The 21,884-nt window shown below is 40.1% G+C and overlaps 1 long non-coding RNA gene across 1 annotated transcript in view; it reads left to right on the top strand.

Moving 5' to 3' along the window:
• Positions 1-21,884, top strand: part of LOC148002474 (uncharacterized) — a 98,437-nt gene that overhangs the window by 20,531 nt on the left and 56,022 nt on the right. The window contains exon 3 of the long non-coding RNA XR_015632958.1: positions 16,681-16,777. This is a non-coding gene — a long non-coding RNA (uncharacterized LOC148002474). The remainder of the gene's footprint in view (positions 1-16,680; positions 16,778-21,884) is intronic.

Below are 21,884 nucleotides of genomic sequence, written 5' to 3' on the forward strand. Positions count from 1 at the left end.
CCTTCTTTAAAAGGGGAACAAGAATACCCTTGGCAGGGAATAGGGAGGCAAAGATTAAAACAGAGGCAGAAGGAACACCCATTCAGAGCCTACCCCACATGTGGCCCATATATATACAGCCACCAATTAGACAAGATGGATGAAGCAAAGAAGTGCAGGCCAACAGGAACCAGATGTAGATCTTTCCTGAGAGACACACCCAGAATACAGCAAATACATAGTCGAATGCCAGCAGCAAACCAATGATCTGAGAACGGGAACCCCGTTGAAGGAATCAGAGAAAGGACTGGAAGAGCTTGAAGGGCCTTGAGACACCATATGAACAACAATGCCAACCAACCAGAGCTTCCAGGGACTAAGCCACTACCCAAATACTAAGCCACTACCCAAAGGTCATGGAGTGACCCTGTGCTCCAACCTCATAGGTAGCAATGAATAGCCTAGTAAGAATACCAGTGGAAGGGGAAGCCCTTGGTCCTGCTAAGACTGAACCCCCGGTGAACATTGATTGTTGGGGGGATGGCGGTAATGGGGGGAGGACAGGGAGGGGAACACCCATAGAGAAGGGGAGGGGGAGGGGTTAGGGGGATGTTGGCGCAGAAACTGGGAAAGGGAATAACATTGGAAATATAAATAAAAATACTCAAGTTAATAAAGAAAAAAGAAAAAAAAAAGGACCACTGGCTTAGATTAAGATACACTCTGTTGTTCTCAGCACTGTGAGGAAAAAACTCAGAGAACAATGGATAGGAGAAAAATGATATTTGTCCTCATTGTTTCAGAGATTTAGGCCCATAGGTTGTTTGAGAACATCATGATGGTTGAGTTGGTGATAGAAGTTCTTCACGTCATGGAAGACAGGAAAGAGAGAAAGTCTGAAGTGTCAAGGATAAAGTACTACCGACACTACCAAAGGCATGAACCTTTGTGAGTTTTCTTACATTATATGGCCTCAACATATGTTCTTAGGGGTCAATTTCAGGCATAGTTGAGGGATATGGTAATAGGGATTTAAAACTCTATGAAGATTATTTATTCTTACACATTGACATATCCTAATAAAAATGAAATTAACACCCTTTGAACAATTTCTGAACAATGCTATGTGAGTGATAACTATTTTAATTTATTTAATTGATACATTAAAATTGTACAAAATTATGGGACATGTGGATATATTGGGTCATATTCAAGTTAGGACAGGCGTATGTATGTCCTTGAATCTTCATTATTTCATTGCCATGAAAACATTCAAATTACTTTATTGTAGATGCTTTGAGATGTATCCTTTATTCTGTTCTGTAGTCATTTTACTAAGCAATAGTTCTTATTCTACTGTAACGAGAATTTAGTACCAATCAAGTCGGAGAGCTGCTCAATCTCTCCTATCCTTCAACTCTCCCTTTACCATCATTTAATGTGCATATTCTTTGAAATCAACTTTTAGATAGAGGTATGAGTGATGTTATACAATGTTTCTCTGTCTGCAACTGGATCCTTTCATGCAACACAATTTTGTAACAGCATCTAGGTCTTGTTTCAAGCTGGGAGAGATGGCTTGATGGGTAAAGGTCCCTGCTACAAAATCTGACTACCTTTCATCTCCAGAGCCTCACATGAAGAGGAAAGAGGATGGACTGCTCCCAGTTGTCCTATGAATTCCACACATGTGCAAAGAGGGGAACCCCTCATTAGAAGGCTACTGTGAGAGATAGGATCTATTCTCTAACGATGAAAGCTGAAGAGAAATATTTCTTTTACTTATATCCATAGCCGTTAAACCCTGGCCTGTGAATCAGGAAGTACAGTTTTCTAGCTAAGTTTTGACCATTGAGACACAAAGAAAGAAAAGAACACTTTGTAGTCATCTACAAGACTACACTAGAAACCAGAGTCCCTCAGGCTATTCTTGTGGGGTGGCTCTGCCTGGGTTCTTGGCAATATCACTTTCTCTTACTCTAGACATCATTCCAAGATCAACTCTCTAATTTACCATGGGCCCTGTTAGCTTCTCCATAGTTTGCCAATAATTTCTATTCCACAGTTTCAGGTGTTATAACCAACCGACCAATCAATCAATCAAACAAACAAACAAACAAACAAAAATTGGTATAAATGATACATTCAATTTTTCTCTCTAAAATCTTAAGTAGCACATAGTAATTTGAAAAACAGTAATATGCTCTTTTCTAATTGTTTTTGAAACCTCTTCCTGTCTGAATCTCCATCACTTTTACATCCGAACCTAACATATAATTGCATCTTTCTAAAACAAGGCAACATCTTCCTACCTTTCCTGATACATCCATGCTGCTCCTTGAAGGGAGGAACTTTGCTATAGTGGAGGAGAGATCTTAGAAAAAGAAAATGATCATTTCATCCTATTTAAATCCTATGAAGGCATCTTGCTCTTTAGTACAAACTAAAACGTCAAATCCCTTTTCTCCTTCCTCATTGGCTCAACCATTTGCTTTCTGTTGTCCGACTTTACTTCTTTAAAATGTCTAGGTCAGTCAGTCATGCTGCCTGTGGCGACTGACAAGGATCTTCTTCCCATTCATTCAACGGCTATTATTTGAAAGTCACTTTTATCAGAGTCACTTCAACTCTGACTAAACATGGACATTTGTACAGTTGCCTGCATTCTCTCGGGAAAACAGGATCTGTCAAGCTAAACACATTGTGTTCTCTCAAGCAGCCTTTAGGTGTTGGTTGTAATTGCACATATGGCTGTTATTTGGAGACTATCTATCACCCTCACTAGCTAGTAAGCTCCAGGTGACTGGAAATTACATACATCTTTGCCTTGCTGTTTCCTAGCAGGGTGCCTGAAAATTAATAAGTATTCTATTACTACTTCTTAAATAAAATATGCATGAGATAATTCACAGAACGTAACTTCGATTTAGAGAACTATTATTACTCACACATCCCTAAAGTTAAATATTTATAGTGTAATTCCACCTTGTTCAACTTTGTGGTTTGTCAATATAAGGTAAATTCTCCCTGTCATTTGTGTCCTCATTCATGCTTTCTTTACCGCATAATCTTTTCGCACTGTCCTTCTTAGGAAATCAATGCTTTAAGATAATGTATCTCATTTTTATTGAATTGCTCAAGTGAAAGTTAATCATTTTCCATCTTTCTAAATATTCCCAGAATGACCTCAACTGAAGAAACGAAAATGCTTCTCTCGAGAAAAAAACATGCTAACCTTCCTATTGAAGATCTTTAAGGCAACCTTGACTTATAGCTATATTTTGTCCCCTTCGGAGTTTTACTTTGCCGTACATTTTTAGTTCAAATTTCAATTATAAAAGCTGACAAACATGTAATACTGAAGAAAGTAATAATGATAATAATAATAATAATAATAATAATAATAATAATAATAGAATGGTTACTTCCAAATAGCACATTGTTCCATTTTTTTTTTTTTAATCTTTTTTTTTTTTTTTTTATTAACTTGAGTATTTCTTATATACATTTCGAGTGTTATTCCCTTTCCCGGTATCCGGGCAAACATCCCCCTCCCCCCTACCCTTCCTTATGGGTGTTCCCCTCCCAACCCTCCCACCATTGCCGCCCTCCCCCCATAGACTAGTTCACTGGGGGTTCAGTCTTAGCAGGACCCAGGGCTTCCCCTTCCACTGGTGCTCTTACTAGGATATTCATTGCTACCTATGGGGTCAGAGTCCAGGGTCAGTCCATGTATAGTCTTTAGGTAGTGGCTTAGTCCCTGGAAGCTCTGGTTGCTTGGCATTGTTGTACTTTTGGGGTCTCGAGCCCCTTCAAGCTCTTCCAGTTCTTTCTCTGATTCCTTCAATAGGGGACCTATTCTCAGTTCAGTGGTTTGCTGCTGGCATTCGCCTCTGTATTTGCTGTATTCTGGCTGTGTCTCTCAGGAGCGATCTACATCCGGCTCCTGTCGGTCTGCACTTCTTTGCTTCATCCATCTAGTCCAATTGGGTGGCTGTATATGTATGGGCCAAATGTGGGACAGGCTCTGAATGGGTGTTCCTTCAGTCTCTGTTTTAATCTTTGCCTCTCCCTTCCCTGCCAAGGGTATTCTTTTTCCTCATTTAAAGAAGGAGTGAAGCATTCACATTTTGATCATCCGTCTTGAGTTTCGTTTGTTCTAGGGATCTAGGGTAATTCAAGCATTTGGGCTAATAGCCACTTATCAATGAGTGCATACCATGTATGTCTTTCTGTGATTGGGTTAGTTCACTCAGGATGATATTTTCCAGTTCCAACCATTTGCCTACGAATTTCATAAACTCGTTGTTTTTGATAGCTGAGTAGTATTCCATTGTGTAGATGTACCACATTTTCTGTATCCATTCCTCTGTTGAAGGGCATCTGGGTTCTTTCCATTTTCTGGCTATTATAAATAAGGCTGCGATGAACATAGTGGAGCACGTGTCTCTTTTATATGTTGAGGCATCTTTTGGGTATATGCCCAAGAGAGGTATAGCTGGATCCTCAGGCAGTTCAATGTCCAATTTTCTGAGGAACCTCCAGACTGATTTCCAGAATGGTTTTACCAGTCTGCAATCCCACCAACAATGGAGGAGTGTTCCTCTTTCTCCACATCCTCGCCAGCATCTGCTGTCACCTGAGTTTTTGATCTTAGCCATTCTCACTGGTGTGAGGTGAAATCTCAGGGTTGTTTTGATTTGCATTTCCCTTATGACTAAAGATGTTGAACATTTCTTTAGGTGTTTCTCAGCCATTCGGCATTCCTCAGCTGTGAATTCTTTGTTTAGCTCTGAACCCCATTTTTTAATAGGGTTATTTGTTTCCCTGCGGTCTAACTTCTTGAGTTCTTTGTATATTTTGGATATAAGGCCTCTATCTGTTGTAGGGTTGGTAAAGATCTTTTCCCAATCTGTTGGTTGCCGTTTTGTCCTAACCACAGTGTCCTTTGCCTTACAGAAGCTTTGCAGTTTTATGAGATCCCATTTGTCAATTCTTGATCTTAGAGCATAAGCCATTGGTGTTTTGTTCAGGAAATTTTTTCCAGTGCCCATGTGTTCCAGATGCTTCCCTAGTTTTTCTTCTATTAGTTTGAGTGTGTCTGGTTTGATGTGGAGGTCCTTGATCCACTTGGACTTAAGCTTTGTACAGGGTGATAAGCATGGATCGATCTGCATTCTTCTACATGTTGCCCTCCAGTTGAACCAGCACCATTTGCTGAAAATGCTATCTTTTTTCCATTGGATGGTTTTGGCTCCTTTGTCAAAAATCAAGTGACCATAGGTGTGTGGGTTCATTTCTGGGTCTTCAATTCTATTCCATTGGTCTATCTGTCTGTCTCTGTACCAATACCATGCAGTTTTTATCACTATTGCTCTGTAATACTGCTTGAGTTCAGGGATAATGATTCCCCCTGAAGTCCTTTTATTGTTGAGGATAGCTTTAGCTATCCTGGGTTTTTTGTTATTCCAGATGAATTTGCAAATTGTTCTGTCTAACTCTTTGAAGAATTGGATTGGTATTTTGATGGGGATTGCATTGAATCTGTAGATTGCTTTTGGTAAAATGGCCATTTTTACTATATTAATCCTGCCAATCCATGAGCATGGGAGATCTTTCCATCTTCTGAGGTCTTCTTCAATTTCTTTCTTCAGTGTCTTGAAGTTCTTATTGTACAGATCTTTTACTTGCTTGGTTAAAGTCACACCGAGGTACTTTATATTATTTGGGTCTATTATGAAGGGTGTCGTTTCCCTAATTTCTATCTCGGCTTGTTTCTCTTTTGTATAGAGGAAGGCAACTGATTTATTTGAGTTAATTTTATACCCAGCCACTTTGCTGAAATTGTTTATCAGCTTTAGTAGTTCTCTGGTGGAACTTTTGGGATCACTTAAATATACTATCATATCATCTGCAAATAGTGATATTTTGACCTCTTCTTTCCCGATCTGTATCCCTTTGATCTCCTTTTGTTGTCTGATTGCTCTGGCTAGAACTTCAAGAACTATATTGAATAAGTAGGGAGAGAGTGGGCAGCCTTGTCTAGTCCCTGATTTTAGTGGGATTGCTTCAAGTTTCTCTCCATTTAGTTTAATGTTAGCAACTGGTTTGCTGTATATGGCTTTTACTATGTTTAGGTATGGGCCTTGAATTCCTATTCTTTCCAGGACTTTTATCATGAAGGGGTGTTGAATTTTGTCAAATGCTTTCTCAGCATCTAATGAAATGATCATGTGGTTCTGTTCTTTCAGTTTGTTTATATAATGGATCACGTTGATGGTTTTCCGTATATTAAACCATCCCTGCATGCCTGGGATGAAGCCTACTTGATCATGGTGGATGATTGTTTTGATGTGCTCTTGAATTCGGTTTGCCAGAATTTTATTGAGTATTTTTGCGTCGATATTCATAAGGGAAATTGGTCTGAAGTTCTCTTTCTTTGTTGTGGCTTTGTGTGGTTTAGGTATAAGAGTAATTGTGGCTTCATAGAAGGAATTCGGTAGGGCTCCATCTGTTTCAATTTTGTGGAATAGTTTGGATAATATTGGTATGAGGTCTTCTATGAAGGTTTGATAGAATTCTGCACTAAAGCCGTCTGGACCTGGGCTCTTTTTGGTTGGGAGACCTTTAATGACTGCTTCTATTTCCTTAGGAGTTATGGGGTTGTTTAACTGGTTTATCTGTTCCTGATTTAACTTTGATACCTGGTATCTGTCTAGGAAATTGTCCATTTCCTGAAGATTTTCAAATTTTGTTGAATATAGATTTTTATAGTAAGATCTGATGATTTTTTGAATTTCCTCTGAATCTGTAGTTATGTCTCCCTTTTCATTTCTGATTTTGTTAATTTGGACGCACTCTCTGTGTCCTCTCGTTAGTCTGGCTAAGGGTTTATCTATCTTGTTGATTTTCTCAAAGAACCAACTTTTGGTCCTGTTGATTCTTTCTATGATCCTTTTTGTTTCTACTTGGTTGATTTCAGCTCTGAGTTTGATTATTTCCTGCCTTCTACTCCTCCTGGGTGTATTTGCTTCTTTTGGTTCTAGAGCTTTTAGGTGTGCTGTCAAGCTGCTGACATATGCTCTTTCCTGTTTCTTTCTGCAGGCACTCAGCGCTATGAGTTTTCCTCTTAGCACAGCTTTCATTGTGTCCCATAAGTTTGAGTATGTTGTATCTTCATTTTCATTAAATTCTAAAAAGTTTTTAATTTCTTTCTTTATTTCTTCCTTGACCAGGTTATCATTGAGTAGAGCATTGTTCAATTTCCACGTATATGTGGGCATTCTTCCCTTATTGTTATTGAAGACCAGTTTTAGGCCGTGGTGGTCCGATAGCACGCATGGGATTATTTCTATCTTTCTGTACCTGTTGAGGCCCGTTTTTTGACCAATTATATGGTCAATTTTGGAGAAAGTACCATGAGGAGCTGAGAAGAAGGTATATCATTTTGCTTTAGGATAGAATGTTCTATAAATATCCGTTAAGTCCATTTGGCTCATGACTTCTCTTAGTCTGTCGACATCACTGTTTAATTTCTGTTTCCATGATCTGTCCATTGATGAGAGTGGGGTGTTGAAATCTCCCACTATTATTGTGTGAGGTGCAATGTGTGTTTTGAGCTTTAGTAAGGTTTCTTTTACGTATGTAGGTGCCCTTGTATTTGGGGCATAGATATTTAGGATTGAGATTTCATCTTGGTGGATTTTTCCTTTGATGAATATGAAGTGTCCTTCCTTATCTTTTTTGATGACTTTTAGTTGGAAATTGATTTTATTTGATATTAGAATGGCTACTCCAGCTTGCTTCTTCTGACCATTTGCTTGGAAAGTTGTTTTCCAGCCTTTCACTCTGAGGTAGTGTCTGTCTTTGTCTCTGAGGTGTGTTTCCTGTAGGCAGCAGAATGCAGGGTCCTCGTTGCGTATCCAGTTTGTTAATCTATGTCTTTTTATTGGGGAGTTGAGGCCATTGATATTGAGAGATATTAAGGAATAGTGATTATTGTTTCCCTTTATATTCATATTTGGATGTGAGGTTATGTTTGTGTGCTTTCATTCTCTTTGTTTTGTTGCCAAGACGATTAGTTTCTTGCTTCTTCTAGGGTATAGCTTGCCTCCTTATGTTGGGCTTTACCATTTATTATCCTTTGTAGTGCTGGATTTGTAGAAAGATATTGTGTAAATTTGGTTTTGTCATGGAATATCTTGGTTTCTCCATCAATGTTAATTGAGAGTTTTGCTGGATACAGTAACCTGGGCTGGCATTTGTGTTCTCTTAGGGTCTGTATGACATCAGTCCAGGATCTTCTGGCCTTCATAGTTTCTGGCGAGAAGTCTGGTGTGATTCTGATAGGTCTCCCTTTATATGTTACTTGACCTTTTTCCCTTACTGCTTTTAATATTCTTTCTTTATTTTGTGCGTTTGGTGTTTTGACAATTATGTGACGGGAGGTGTTTCTTTTCTGGTCCAATCTATTTGGAGTTCTGTAGGCTTCTTGTATGCCTATGGGTATCTCTTTTTTTAGGTTAGGGAAGTTTTCTTCTATGATTTTGTTGAAGATATTTACTGGTCCTTTGAGCTGGGAGTCTTCACTCTCTTCTATACCTATTATCCTTAGGTTTGATCTTCTCATTGAGTCCTGGATTTCCTGTATGTTTTGGACCAGTAGCTTTTTCCGCTTTACATTATCTTTGACAGTTGAGTCAATGATTTCTATGGAATCTTCTGCTCCTGAGATTCTCTCTTCCATCTCTTGTATTCTGTTGGTGAAGCTTGTATCTACAGCTCCTTGTCTCTTCTTTTGGTTTTCTATATCCAGGGTTGTTTCCATGTGTTCTTTCTTGATTGCTTCTATTTCCATTTTTAATTCCTTCATCTGTTTGATTGTGTTTTCCTGGAATTCTTTCAGGGATTTTTGCCATTCCTCTCTGTAGGCCTCTACTTGTTTATTAATGATTTCCTGTGTTTCCCTAAGTGTGTTCATGTCTTTCTTGAAGTCCTCCAGCATCATGATCAAATATGATTTTGAAACTAGATCTTGCTTTTCTGGTGTGTTTGGATATTCCATGTTTGTTTTGGCGGGAGAATTGGGCTCCGATGATGGCATGCAGTCTTGGTTTCTGTTGCTTGGGTTCCTGCGCTTGCCTCTCGCCATCAGATTATCTCTAGTGTTACTTTGTTCTGCTATTTCTGACAGTGGCTAGACTGACCTATAAGCCTGTGTGTCAGGAGTGCTGTAGACCTGTTTTCCTCTCTTTCAGTCAGTTATGGGGACAGTGTGTTCTGCTTTCCGGCGTGTAGTTTTTCCTCTCTACAGGTCTTCAGCTGTTCCTGTGGGCCTGTGTCTTGAGTTCACCAGGCAGCTTTCTTGCAGCAGAAAATTTGGTCTTACCTGTGGTCCCGAGGCTCAGGTTCGCTCGTGGGGTGCTGCCCAGGGGCTCTCTGCAGCAGCAGCAACCAGGAAGACCTGTGCCGCCCCTTCCGGGAGCTTCAGTGCACCAGGGTTCCAGATGGTCTTTGGCTTTTTCCTCTGGCGTCCGAGATGTGTGTGCAGGGAGCAGTCTCTTCTGGTTTCCCAGGCTTGTCTGCCTCTCTGAAGGTTTAGCTCTCCCTCCCACGGGATTTGGGTGCAGAGAACTGTTTATCAGGTCTGTTTCTTTCAGGTTCCAGCGGTGTCTCAGGCGCAGAAGTCCTGCCGCTCCTGGGCCCTCCCCCACGGGAGCCCAGAGGCCTTATACAGTTTCCTCTTGGGCCAGGGATGTGGGCAGGGGTGAGCAGTGTTGGTGGTCTCTTCCGCTCTGCAGCCTCAGGAGTGCCCACCTGACCAGGCGGTTGGGTCTCTCTCTCACCGGGTCTGGGAGCAGAGAGCTGCTGCGGGGCCGGGATCCGCGGGTGTGGGACTTCCGGTAAACACAGACCGTGCCTCCTAGAGAAATTCTGCTTCCGTGTCCCAAGCTCACCAGGCAGCTTTCTTGCAGCAGAAAATTTGGTCTTACCTGTGGTCCCGAGGCTCAGGTTCGCTCGTGGGGTGCTGCCCAGGGGCTCTCTGCAGCGGCAGCAACCAGGGAGACCTGTGCCGCCCCTTCCGGGAGCTTCAGTGCACCAGGGTTCCAGATGGTCTTTGGCTTTTTCCTCTGGCGTCCGAGATGTGTGTGCAGGGAGCAGTCTCTTCTGGTTTCCCAGGCGTGTCCGCCTCTCTGAAGGTTTAGCTCTCCCTCCCACGGGATTTGGGTGCAGAGAACTGTTTATCCGGTCTGTTTCCTTCAGGTTCAGGCAGTGTCTCAGGCAGGGGTCCTGCTGCTCCTGGGCCCTCCCCCACGGGAGCCCAGAGGCCTTATACAGTTTCCTCTTGGGCCAGGGATGTGGGCAGGGGTGAGCAGTGTTGGTGGTCTCTTCCGCTCTGCAGCCTCAGGAGTGCCCACCTGACCAGGCGGTTGGGTCTCTCTCTCACCGGGTCTGGGAGCAGAGAGCTGCTGCGGGGCCGGGATCCGCGGGTGTGCACATTGTTCCATTTTTAAAAGATGACTTAAAATACAAAATTCATCTCAGTTCAATTATCAGCTGCTGAGATTATCCTTTAGGTCATTCATTTAGCTCTGGGGCCATTGTTTTGATCCATCTACTCACATTTGGAATGGTGGGACACATACCTATTACTTAAGAAATTATAAAAATGTACCTATTATACACCTATTAAAATATTTATGATGAGTGAACCAATTTTGATGCGTTCATTTTTAAAATAACTTTAAAGAATTCATGTTTAATTAAAAGTGATATATAAATCATGCTGTTTGCTAACAGTATTGACTGTGTCGTTCTCATCCTGCTAAACTTAATATAAAATTAATTGTTAATTTCAGGCCAGTAGTCTGCTCTACACCAAGATATATACTGATTGCTTAGACGTGAGTCAGTGAGATATTAAACTTCAGAACTGAAGGCTATCTTTTGTGATTCCTTAAAGTCATTCTCTGTTGATGCTCTTCTCCATGTAGAGATTTACTTCTTGTATATTCTGAAAAATATTTTATAACTTTACAGATGTGTCTAGGCTTCAAGTCTATTTTGCATTCCACTGCATGGTTACTATTTCAGTCAAGGGCACTTAGCATTAAGAGTAGTGTGACCTTGTAGGGTGGCAGAGAATAAGTTATCTTTTGCACAATCACACACACAAGGATGGACTCATCTAAAGTTTTCCCACTTTGCAGTACTTAAAAGACCTCTGGGTTAGTCTGACCTTATATAAACAAATACAGCATTACAGCAGCCTCTCGTGTGCCTGCTCTGAAAAAGTCTCAAACTGACACAGTCACCATCTCCAAAGCGAGTGGTGATTAACTTACATGGGAGTACTTGGGTCCATCGTCAAAAAGGTCAGCGTGACCTTGAGTGACAAAGCCGTGTACCTTACTTATATTGTGTGAGTTTCATGTGCTGCTAAGGTATCAGCCTTCTCATTCTTTGGAAACTTGCCTGAAAAGCCTTGACCATCCCCAGCTCCGAAAAAAAGAAAAAAAAAAAAAAGAAAAAGAAAAAGCCTTGACCAGTAAATGTTTCTTTGGTTTTGTCCTCTTTGAAGGAGATTCCCTGCCTTATTAAATAGTTTTTCATTTCTATGTCTCTTTGACCGGTGCTCAGGCACACTGACAAAGGATAAGAAGTTATTATCTTTCTTCTAGGTGAAGAAAAGCTTTGCTTCCCATTGTGTTCACTCCTTAAGTAAAAGTAAGGAGACCTCATCTGTCCATGTGTCATTGGGACCCCTCAAAACATTCCATTTTGCTCTGTTAGACCTGTACATGTAAGTACTCGGGCCAAACCCATCCCAACCTCTACTATCAGCTCTATGACCTTGAATAACTTCTTTTCACCTAGAAGCTTCCTCTGCCAAATCTCTGGATACTCAATTCGTTTCTTGTTTTCTCTCTAATACATTATCTCAAGGGTAAATCTCATACTTGGAGACATCACCAGAACTGTTCGCAATTAGAATCTCTTGTGGCTTCAATCACTCATTTATCTTTCATTCAGAAAATCAAGCTGGAGTATAAGTAAGAATGTCATGACTCAATCTACCCTTTTCAAGAAAGCAATTGGAGGGATTCTGAAAGGTGTTAGCAGCAAATTACTTGACATACATTGAGCAAGTGGAATGTGTGACGCTGGTTGAATGGCATTGACCCTGACAAGTTGAATCCTGTAAAATATCTGGCAAGTCAAGTTAAATTCATTCATTTGTTTATTCGTTCATTGAAAAGTTATTTATTTCTTTGACTTGACATTGCATGAGGAATCCATAAACAAAGACATAATAGATTCATATTTTAAATTATATACTGAATATCTTAAAATTAATATTATAGCTGTTCTTTTCCTTATTATGTTTCAAGATTCTCCTATTAGCCAACTTGTCAAACACACACCCTATTCAGTATTTTAATTATGAATACCACCACACATTTAATTAACTAAGCTAGGAATTTAGGAAATAGTTTCAACTTTAAACTGGCTTTCGGATTTGTTATTTCTTATCCATATAGACATATGTTCATATCTAGCACATTGTTGCATTAGTTAGCTCCTCGTGCCCATTATAAGACATACAAGAAAACAACATAAAAAGAAAGATTTACTTTTCCTCTCCAGTCCAGCAGTTTCAGTCCATGGCTAACTAGATCTATTGCATTGGGTTTGAGGCCAGAAAGAACACATGGGAGAATATGGACAATGGAAAAGATCTAATCTTCAAAACCATGTCCCCAGTGACCTATTTCCTCCAAACAGGTAAAACTTCCTGAACTAAGATTTGAACTTTTCCATAAATTAGTCAACTTATGACGTTAGAATGTTCTTCATCTGGTCACCTTCCTAAAGCTGGTCAGTCAGTGTTAAACTATGACTTTAACACATGATCTTGCAATTCAGTTTATGCAAATGAAAGCATGTGGGTCCCTCAAATTTTCACATGAACCAAGTTAACATCAGTTGGCCAATTACATTATATAGAACTTTTAGTCATCTCACTTTTTCTAAAATTGTCCTACTAATATTTTTTTAAAAATTTAAGTAAAGTACCTTACTACAGTCTTATGATAAAAATAATTTCACAGTTGCATTCAATGCTGTTACCTTTAAAACTTACACTAGTATAACTAGTAAAGTGTGCTCCATTAAATATTTCTCTTTTCCTTCTTCAATCTCCTATGGTATTTCATTGGTATTACTAGAAAAATATCTTTGAAAATGCGCACTACCAAAAGTGGTTCTTGGTCGACCACAAATTTCTTTAGTATAATAAACACACACACACACACACACACACACACACACACAGAGAGAGAGAGAGAGAGAGAGAGAGAGAGAGAGAGAGAGACAGAGAGATTGTTTTCCATGTATGTGTATATACTATTTTCCATATAAAATATATCGGGTTTTTCCTCAAAGTTACTATTTGTCAAATATAACCTTCAACTTTGGTCCTTCTGCTACCTCTTTCTGAATGTTGAGATTATAGGTATGCATGATTTTGTTTGCCTTATTGATATATCTTTAGAACATAAATTAATGATTAATACATAAAATTATTCTCAAATTTAAGAGAAATTAAAGTGTACTCCTTGTATTCAACTTTTATGAGTTGACTAAACAAGATACAAATATGCCTATACATGCATATGATTCTTACACAAATAGCAAACATATTCTAATATAATGTACTTGGTAATTGTGTTTATAGATTAAAATGAAATTTGACAAGATAACAAAATGTGTTTTGAATTTCTGAAACTTATAATTGTCATTATGTTCAAAGTGATTTCAGTGATATTTACTGTATTAGTATTTTACTGTTTTTTGTTTTGTTTTGTTTGTTTTGTCAACATGAATGAACCCATGTCCTAGAATGTTTTAGGAAAGTGTTACACTATTGAGACATGGAGTAGAAGTCACTGAGAGTAGGTTCTTGTACCTATAACATGAAGTCTAGTTTATTCTGTAAGCAATCGGAACCCATAGAGAAGAAGGTATATATGGGACCAAGAAAACTATTTAGGAACAATTGTAATAATCCAGGTGAGAGATGATGATGACTTGGGTCACAAGAATAGTGAGGAGAGCAGTGAGAGATAAGCTTTCACAAATGTGGGAAATAAAGCTATGGCAGATTACTTATGAAGAGTATAAGATAGAAGATTACTGTGGATGGAAAACTACAGTTAGGAGGCAACAGAAATAACAGTGTTGTCATTTGTGAAGACCTGCATGGCTGCTGTGGAAGGGACAGTGTGACACAGTTCCCACACCTGAAGCAGAGCCAACAGGGTTTGAGCCTCCATGAGTGCTGATGGTTGCTAAGCATAAGGCTTGTTTGTACAATAATGTACATGATTCACATGTTTTATGTTCCTTCTTTGGGAAATATTCTCCCTGCCAAGGTTAATGACTCCATGATAATTAGGAATAGAAGGAGTCCAGGAGGTAAGGGTATGCCTACTGTCTCAGCAAAATGGTAAATGTTGTGACCTTCAAGACAGCCCTTAAGGCTGTGGGAAAGAACTCTGAAAACATGAGTTTGAGAATGTATAATTTTTAAAATATGCAATATGTAAGGATGCAATATGAATTGTATGATGGGCTTCACAGACCTAAGAAAACAAAAGCCTCTATACTAATGAACTAATTTTTCAGAAAATACAAAGGCAGACACAAATCTGAGTTCAAGGTCAGCTTGGGACAGATTAAATTAAGGTCCAGGCATAGTAGGAATGGTAATATCAGGATGGGATCCCATCCTGATAAACTAACTGTTTGTGTTTACAAAGGACGGCAGATCTTTGAGTTCATTTGCTATGTTTAAAAACAAACAAACAAACAAACAAACAAACAAACATGTACTTTCTGTTTAAGAATCAAGGTCATAAAATGCTGATTCTTGAAATAATTAAACGGGAACCTGGATAAACAATTAAATTGTTATGTAAATAAAAGACTGAGCTTTGGTATGCAAAAGTTGCCCTATCTAGATGAGCTATCTGGAGAGCCAGCTGAAGCAGGACATAGAGCTGCCATCTTGAACCCATGAATTGAGTCATTTCTTCCACTCCCAAACACTCCTTGTTCCAAACCCCTCTACAAGCTGAGGCTGGTCCTTGGCAGGTGGCTCCCAGAACAGAGGCAGAGACAAGGGAAGGTAACTATATTGGGCAAGTTCAGATGGTGATGGATTTTGCTTAAGGTATTGTGAATCCCCTAGAATGAGGAACAGCTGGGAAAGGAAGATAAATAAAAATGGGACAAGCAAATTCTAAAAGCAGAGAAATTTACACTAAAGTTTTGAAATGAGCCATTAGTAAGAAAGGTGTCAAGACGCACCCAAGTCTTTTCTAAGATTTCTTTGAGTTTATGAGGTATTCGGAGCAGAAAACGGAGCTGTCAGCTTGTACACATGATTGAATTCAAGTCATTTCTTTTGCCCCTCCCAAACACCCTTCCTCAGAATGCCTCGCCAAACTGAAGCTGGTCCTTGACAGACACTAACTCATGTGATGCTTTGAATATGAATAGTTTTCATAAGCTCATATATTTCAAAGCTTAGTGGGACTATTTGATAGGGTGAGAAGGATTAGTAGATATAGTCTTATTGGAGGAAGGGTGTCACTGAAGGTGGGCTTCAAAGTTTCAAATGTCTGTACCAGATCCTCTCTGGTATAGGATCTGGTACCCAGCTCTGGATCAGAATGTAGCTCTCAGTTATTGTTTCAGTGCTTGCCTGCACACTGCCATGATCCCCACCACGATGATAATGAGTAAGCCTCTGAACCTGTAAGCAAACTACTGGTTAAATGAATGTTTTCTTTTGTAATAAGTTGCCTCGGTCATGGTGTCTCTTTACAGCAGTAGAACAGAGAGTAAGATAACTCAGATGAGAGGGATTTCTGAATGACCAGGCTTTATATCTATGAAATAAAATATTGATAAGAGTTGACCTATACAAATTTGGGAGAGATTTGACTTGGGTGTATATATAAACCAGGCTTTATGAGAATATGGTAATTATATAAAGTTATGTGAATAGATGGATAGGTGAGTATAAATAACAGAACTTTAGTGCCAACATCTGGGAATTCAGGCAGTAAGGGAAGATTGGAGACTGGAATCTGTTATAGTAGAATCCTGATATATACTGGATGAAATTGGGTGGTATAATTTGTGCCCCAAAAGTACAGTGTAATGATGAAATAAATAGAATAAGAGAGTAATGGGTCTATTTGAAGATCTTAGGAAATTCTTAAAAAGTTCAAAAACATAAATTTGACTACATTTTCATGAAGCACTGTTTTTTCCTCAGTATTTCTGAAATATGTAGTCTCTTGGCTTAAGATGCTAGAGTGTTCAATAGTTCTGACCCATAACAGATTACCATACACTTATAGCTTAGCCAACATATCCTGAACATAACCTGATTTAAATGCTGGAAATATTTGAAATGTCCATTTCTTAGCCAGTGTACTTTCAGATTAGCACCTTTAGCATTAGGGAATTAGTGGAGAACTGAGGAAAGTTCTAGAAATGGCCATGTATGTTCTAAAAATTGGGGTCAAAGATGCAAAGGTGTATTCATGGAGGTGGCAGTTTTTATAAAATTCTACCTCTGTAGACAGTATGACAGTCACTCTGCAGGTGACCATATTTCGTTCCTAGAATCTGTGGATACAGTATTCCCTCGTGAGGAAAAAGTGATTTTGGAGTAGGAGAGTCAGACCATTCTGAGTTATACAGATGACCTCAGCATGATCACGTAAGTTCTTTAAATCTCAAAGCTTTCCTGGCTCTGGTCAAGTAATATAACCTACTGAGTGTGACTCTGAAGGTGGAAGGGAGAGAGCCTAGGACATTTAGGGGCCTCTAGATGCAGAAAGGGGAAGGAACAGACTATGTTTTTTTTTAATGATCATTTAATTTGAATTAAGAAAGCAAAATTGATGAATATTTTTGTCTATTTTAAATAAGAGAGAGTTTCCTTCTCTTACATTCAAATACAATGTATGTATCTAAAGCAGCAGCTCTCAACCTATTGGTTGAGACTCTTTTGACAAACCTCTGTCTCCAAAAAGATTTACGTGATGGTTTAGAACAGTAGCAAAATTATGAAGGGGCAACAAAAATGATTTTATAGTTGGAGGTCACCTCATCCTGAGGAACTGTATTGAAGGGTCATAGCATTAGGATTATTGGGAACCAGGGCAAGGTTCTCATTTTCTGGACATTTCTTACTGCCACATCCTCAGGTCTTGAGGGAGTCCCTTGTTGCAGGTAAAGGAAGAGAATCTCAGAGAGATGGAACACATTCTTAGTATCGATATCATCAACATTAAAATCAATTTTCTTTGCCCCCAGCATATGACTCTCAAAGACTTTCCAAGCATCCTTTGCCCACATTTGCTTACGAAATCCAAGTAAAATTGAGATCCAAATAACAGCACGGTTTACTTCTGGATGCCCGAGTTCCTTTCTGGCCAAGCGCACACACTCATTTCCTAAGTTCATGGCTGGTTATATTACTACGGCAAAGATGCAAATTGATAGAGTCTAATCAGAGTGGATTGTTCACTTCGTAAACTTCCCTGTATTTTTTTCAGTTACAGGTTGGAAATTGGTTTTAAATTATTTTCTTGTACTGTAACCTTGCCAAGGGCAACTAGAGGCTGCTAGTTCTTTCTCCTGGATCTTGGGGTTCCATTTCCTTGGCCTGGGTACCCCACTTTCTCTCATTTCCCTCATCCTCACAGTCACCCTTTATCATGTCGGATCTGGTAAATGCCTCGATGTCAGTCCACAGAAACTCCTTGGGCTCTCAAATTCAAATACAGTTAGCTGTAGCAGAAGTTGTCTGGCTTTTGTGGAACGAAGCCCAGCTTGTTTCTATTAAATTATAATTGCTGTATTCAGGAGATGTTGGAGGCGTTGCAAGGTTCAGCCCAAGCTGGGTGCTATCCTTGGTGGCAAGGGTGTGTATTTCATTACAGGCAAAAGAGCACAGAGCTTGTTTATTTCCTGTATTTGCACAGTATGAAAACGTTCAGTGAAGCAAGTAGTTGGGATTGAGGTATTTGATGGAAAGGGAAGGAGAATGTTTGTTTGTTTGGGCTAGGAGGCAAGTTCAAAGATGGGGACTTTTGTTCTCTGAACCCATGGCGAGCAGCTCCGGTTTCATGTCAAACATCAGGGCTTCATGCAGGATGTAAACACTTCCTGCTGGCCAAGTCTGTTTCTATAATGGTAACCCCGTAGAGCCCGTGCTACTTGCACGGTGATGGTGCCAAGAGTTCCTGTATTCAACAAGGGAGGTTGAAAGTCAGTCTGGTTTCGCAGCTGTTTTGGGTAAAAACTGACTTTCCTAGCAGCTTGAGAAACTCATAGTTTCGCTCCTAAGCAAACATTCATCAGTGGCTTTCACTGCACAGCAACGCGGTGAGGCTGTCTGAAATATAGCGGGGTAGGGGTCTGGAGTTGCCTCTGCGCATGTGGGCATCCTACTGCGCATGTGGGGGGTGGCGTGGGGGTGGCGTGGGGGTGGCGTGGGGGTGGCGTGGGGGTGGCGTGGGGGTGGCGTGGGGGTGGCGTGGGGGTGGCGTGGGGGTGGCGTGGGGGTGGCGTGGGGGTGGCGTGGGGGTGGGGTGGGGTAGAGTGGGGGGACTGTTGTTCAGGATGTTCACTTCCAGAAGGCTACTGATAAATGTGGGTCATTACTGGGTTTCACTTCCTGATTTGCTAAGCACAAGGTAAGGTGCAAATGAACAGAACCGAAGGTTTAAGCAGTGAATCTTAATTCCCAGTTGGCTTACTGTAACTTCAAAGATGGTGCAGTTTCATTTTTGATTAATCTCGATTTGGCAAGGGTTCCTAACACTTTGGTTTGCCTTTTCCCCTTCTCTCTCTCTCTCTCTCTCTCTCTCTCTCTCTCTCTCTCTCTCCCTCTCTCCCTCTCTCCCTCTCTCCCTCTCTCCCTCTCTCCCTCTCTCCCTCTCTCCCTCTCTCCCTCTCTCCCTCTCTCTCTGTCTCCTCTCCATGTCAAATAATTAGAAGTGAGTAGATGAAGACTTGGACTTAAAGCAGTCCTGTGGTAAAGAGAAAAAAATCCTTGTCAGATGTGGGGAAGCCCCCTCTAATGAATCTAATTACAGAATGGCTCTCCTATCTCATGTACTCCTAGGCTGGAGGCTCCCTGACTTCCCCCACACTTTTCCCAATGTGCATTCTAACACATAGTATGAGCTGTCTTTGATAAACCCAGTTTAGAGCAGGCACTGTGATCTAGATCACAAAGTTGACATAGGGAATTATGTTCTTTCCTTTGATAAAGGTAGCCAGAAATGGCAGAACAGACGTAAGAGATTTTCAAAGTACTTGAAAGAGAGGACATCCCACGGGCTTTCTGACTAATAAGGTGTGCTGTGCACATCTCCTCTCAGAGGAGAGATTTAAAAGGAGGATTGGGTACAGACATCACAAATAGTTTAGAGACTATAAAATTCTACAGACAGCTAAAGCTGTAATTTTTTAAAAGCCATAATGGAAAATACCAACAGAAATGAGAAAAGCTTCAATTTTCCCCCTTAGCATAAATTGTCCATATGCTTTGTTTTTTTTGGAAGACCATGAACTGGAGAGTTTCAGGTGCAGGAAACTCCCCGGAAAAGCCAACTCGTTTTCTCCCTGACACAGTTCTCCATCTCAACCAAATGAGTGTCATTTCCATGCAAATGAAGGCACTTGGGTTTTTTTTGTTTGTTTGTTTTTAAATAAGACAGAATAAGAACAAACATTTCCATCCATGACTATTTTTCAAATAGGCAGTTGCTCAACATATTTTGCTGCTATTGGTGATGATGGGTCCTTTGGTCCACAGTAGATCCTTTTCTTTATGAGTAAGGTTTGGTAGAAAAAATATTTACGTCTTATGGGTAGGTGGAAGGCTTGTCGACTGATGGTATAGTCTCTGTCCACGAGTGGCTAGCCTAAACGCAATGTTCTCTGACCTGTGAGTTACATAGGGGATCCCAAATAGCAAAAAAAATTATTAAAATCAGTTGATCTCACATTTCAACACATTCATTTGTGTTAGATAATTTCACATTAGGAATTTAATTCAAAGTCATCTCACACTGCATATCATGCTCTGTTGAACAGTGCCAGTCCACAAGCTAGTCTGGAAGATAATGACAAGCAAACTAGTTCTTCCTTGGACATATGAAGAAAGAATTTGGAGAGAGAGGGAGGAAAGAGGACAATGGAGGGGAAGACTTGTAGGGGAATCCTACAAGTGGGAGGAGGTAGGAGAAGCGTCAAATGGTGAAACATAAAGAATAGTGCATTGTACATGTTTGCACACACATGCATGGATGCATGTACACGAATATGTACACACAGAGACACACATGCACATGTACACAAAAGCGCATACACACAAACAAAAGAGAGAGAGAGAGAGAGAGAGAGAGAGAGAGAGAGAGAGAGAGAGAGATCCTTTAAGGCTTGGTCACTGAAGTCTCAGAGTCTTACTTAGTTGATTTTTACTTTTGCTCACAAAAACACAACCTCAGGTGGACTCACTTGAATGCACAAATAGCTATTATTAAATATACCTTCAGCATTTTGTATTTCCTAAGTGTTCATTGCTCATATTTTTGTAATTCTTCTTTGTTGGCATCTTTCATACACTGACATCAGCCAAAAGTCTGGGTCTGAAACTCGACAGTGATTTGATAGATATTCAAGGCTTAGGTCTTGTCCCAGTCTGAACCTTCAAAGTTCTATGGCAGAAATATGATAAAAATTGATTTCATAAACAAACCATTCTTTAGATGGTCAGGACAATGAAAAGATATGCACCGTAGAAAATTTAATCTGCTCTGCTCCCTTGGCCTTGGAGGAATGAAAAAACTTGAGTTTTTAGTTTTATGGATCTCTTAGCTTTCACTAACACCAAAGGTGAAGAAATTAAACAATTAATCTTTCTTTTAATTGTATAGGAATGTCAGTCCATGATGTAAACACAACCCATTCCACTCTTGCTCAACGAAAGTTATCTCATGTGAAGGATTAGCTGCCATGATCAACAATAACAGAGCTCTTGTTTTCCAATAAAGAGGTTAATTGGCTTCAGAGAAAATACATGTACAGAGCACAGAGGCCTAATATTTGCTTTGCCAAGGCCCCGTGTGAGGGAAGTTCGTGTTTCCTGTTTATTCGCTGTTTTACAACAATCTGCCCTTGACCAATAATTATGCTTACAGAGTCGATGCTAATACGTGTCAGCTCAACAGCTACTTAACATGTCCTGTGCACCTGTGTGCAATTGAGTTTGTCATCATTCTTCTAGAATACTGTTTCCTGTCTTCCAATAGACTATAGTGTAAATGCCTGGTGGAAATACCAATGTCAAATACAGGCTTATCAGCTGCCTAGGCACCCCTCCCCCCAACAGATGAAGATCATTACAGAAAACCACAACTAATAAAATTGCAGTGTTGTGGAGATCAGTCCCAATAATATCTATAATAGAAGTCTTGCACATAAGGGTTAGGGATTACTGGGAATGAGAGTAGGACGGCTTTAAGAGCCAGAAAAAAAGGGGGAGTTTGCTGTAAGATTGTGTCTCCTAGGAAAGTGAGAAGCTACACCCATAAACTTTCACCAACATGGCTGCCTAAACATGGACTGAACAAGAACAACATCTAATGTGGAGGAAGGAAAGCTCGAGAGGCCTCACCCACAGAGAAAGAGCTATAGACAACTAAGGACTCCTGAAAATCAGAGAAATAGTTTTCTCCAGGGAAGAGCATACCAAGTGGGTATCCAGTACTAAATGGTCAGCTCTGAAAGTATATTTATAGGTCATATTA

This window comes from Rattus norvegicus, chromosome 11 (assembly GCF_021556685.1).
Source record: "Rattus norvegicus strain SHRSP/BbbUtx chromosome 11, alternate assembly SHRSP_T2T, whole genome shotgun sequence".
In the NCBI taxonomy this organism is placed as follows: domain Eukaryota; kingdom Metazoa; phylum Chordata; class Mammalia; order Rodentia; family Muridae; genus Rattus; species Rattus norvegicus.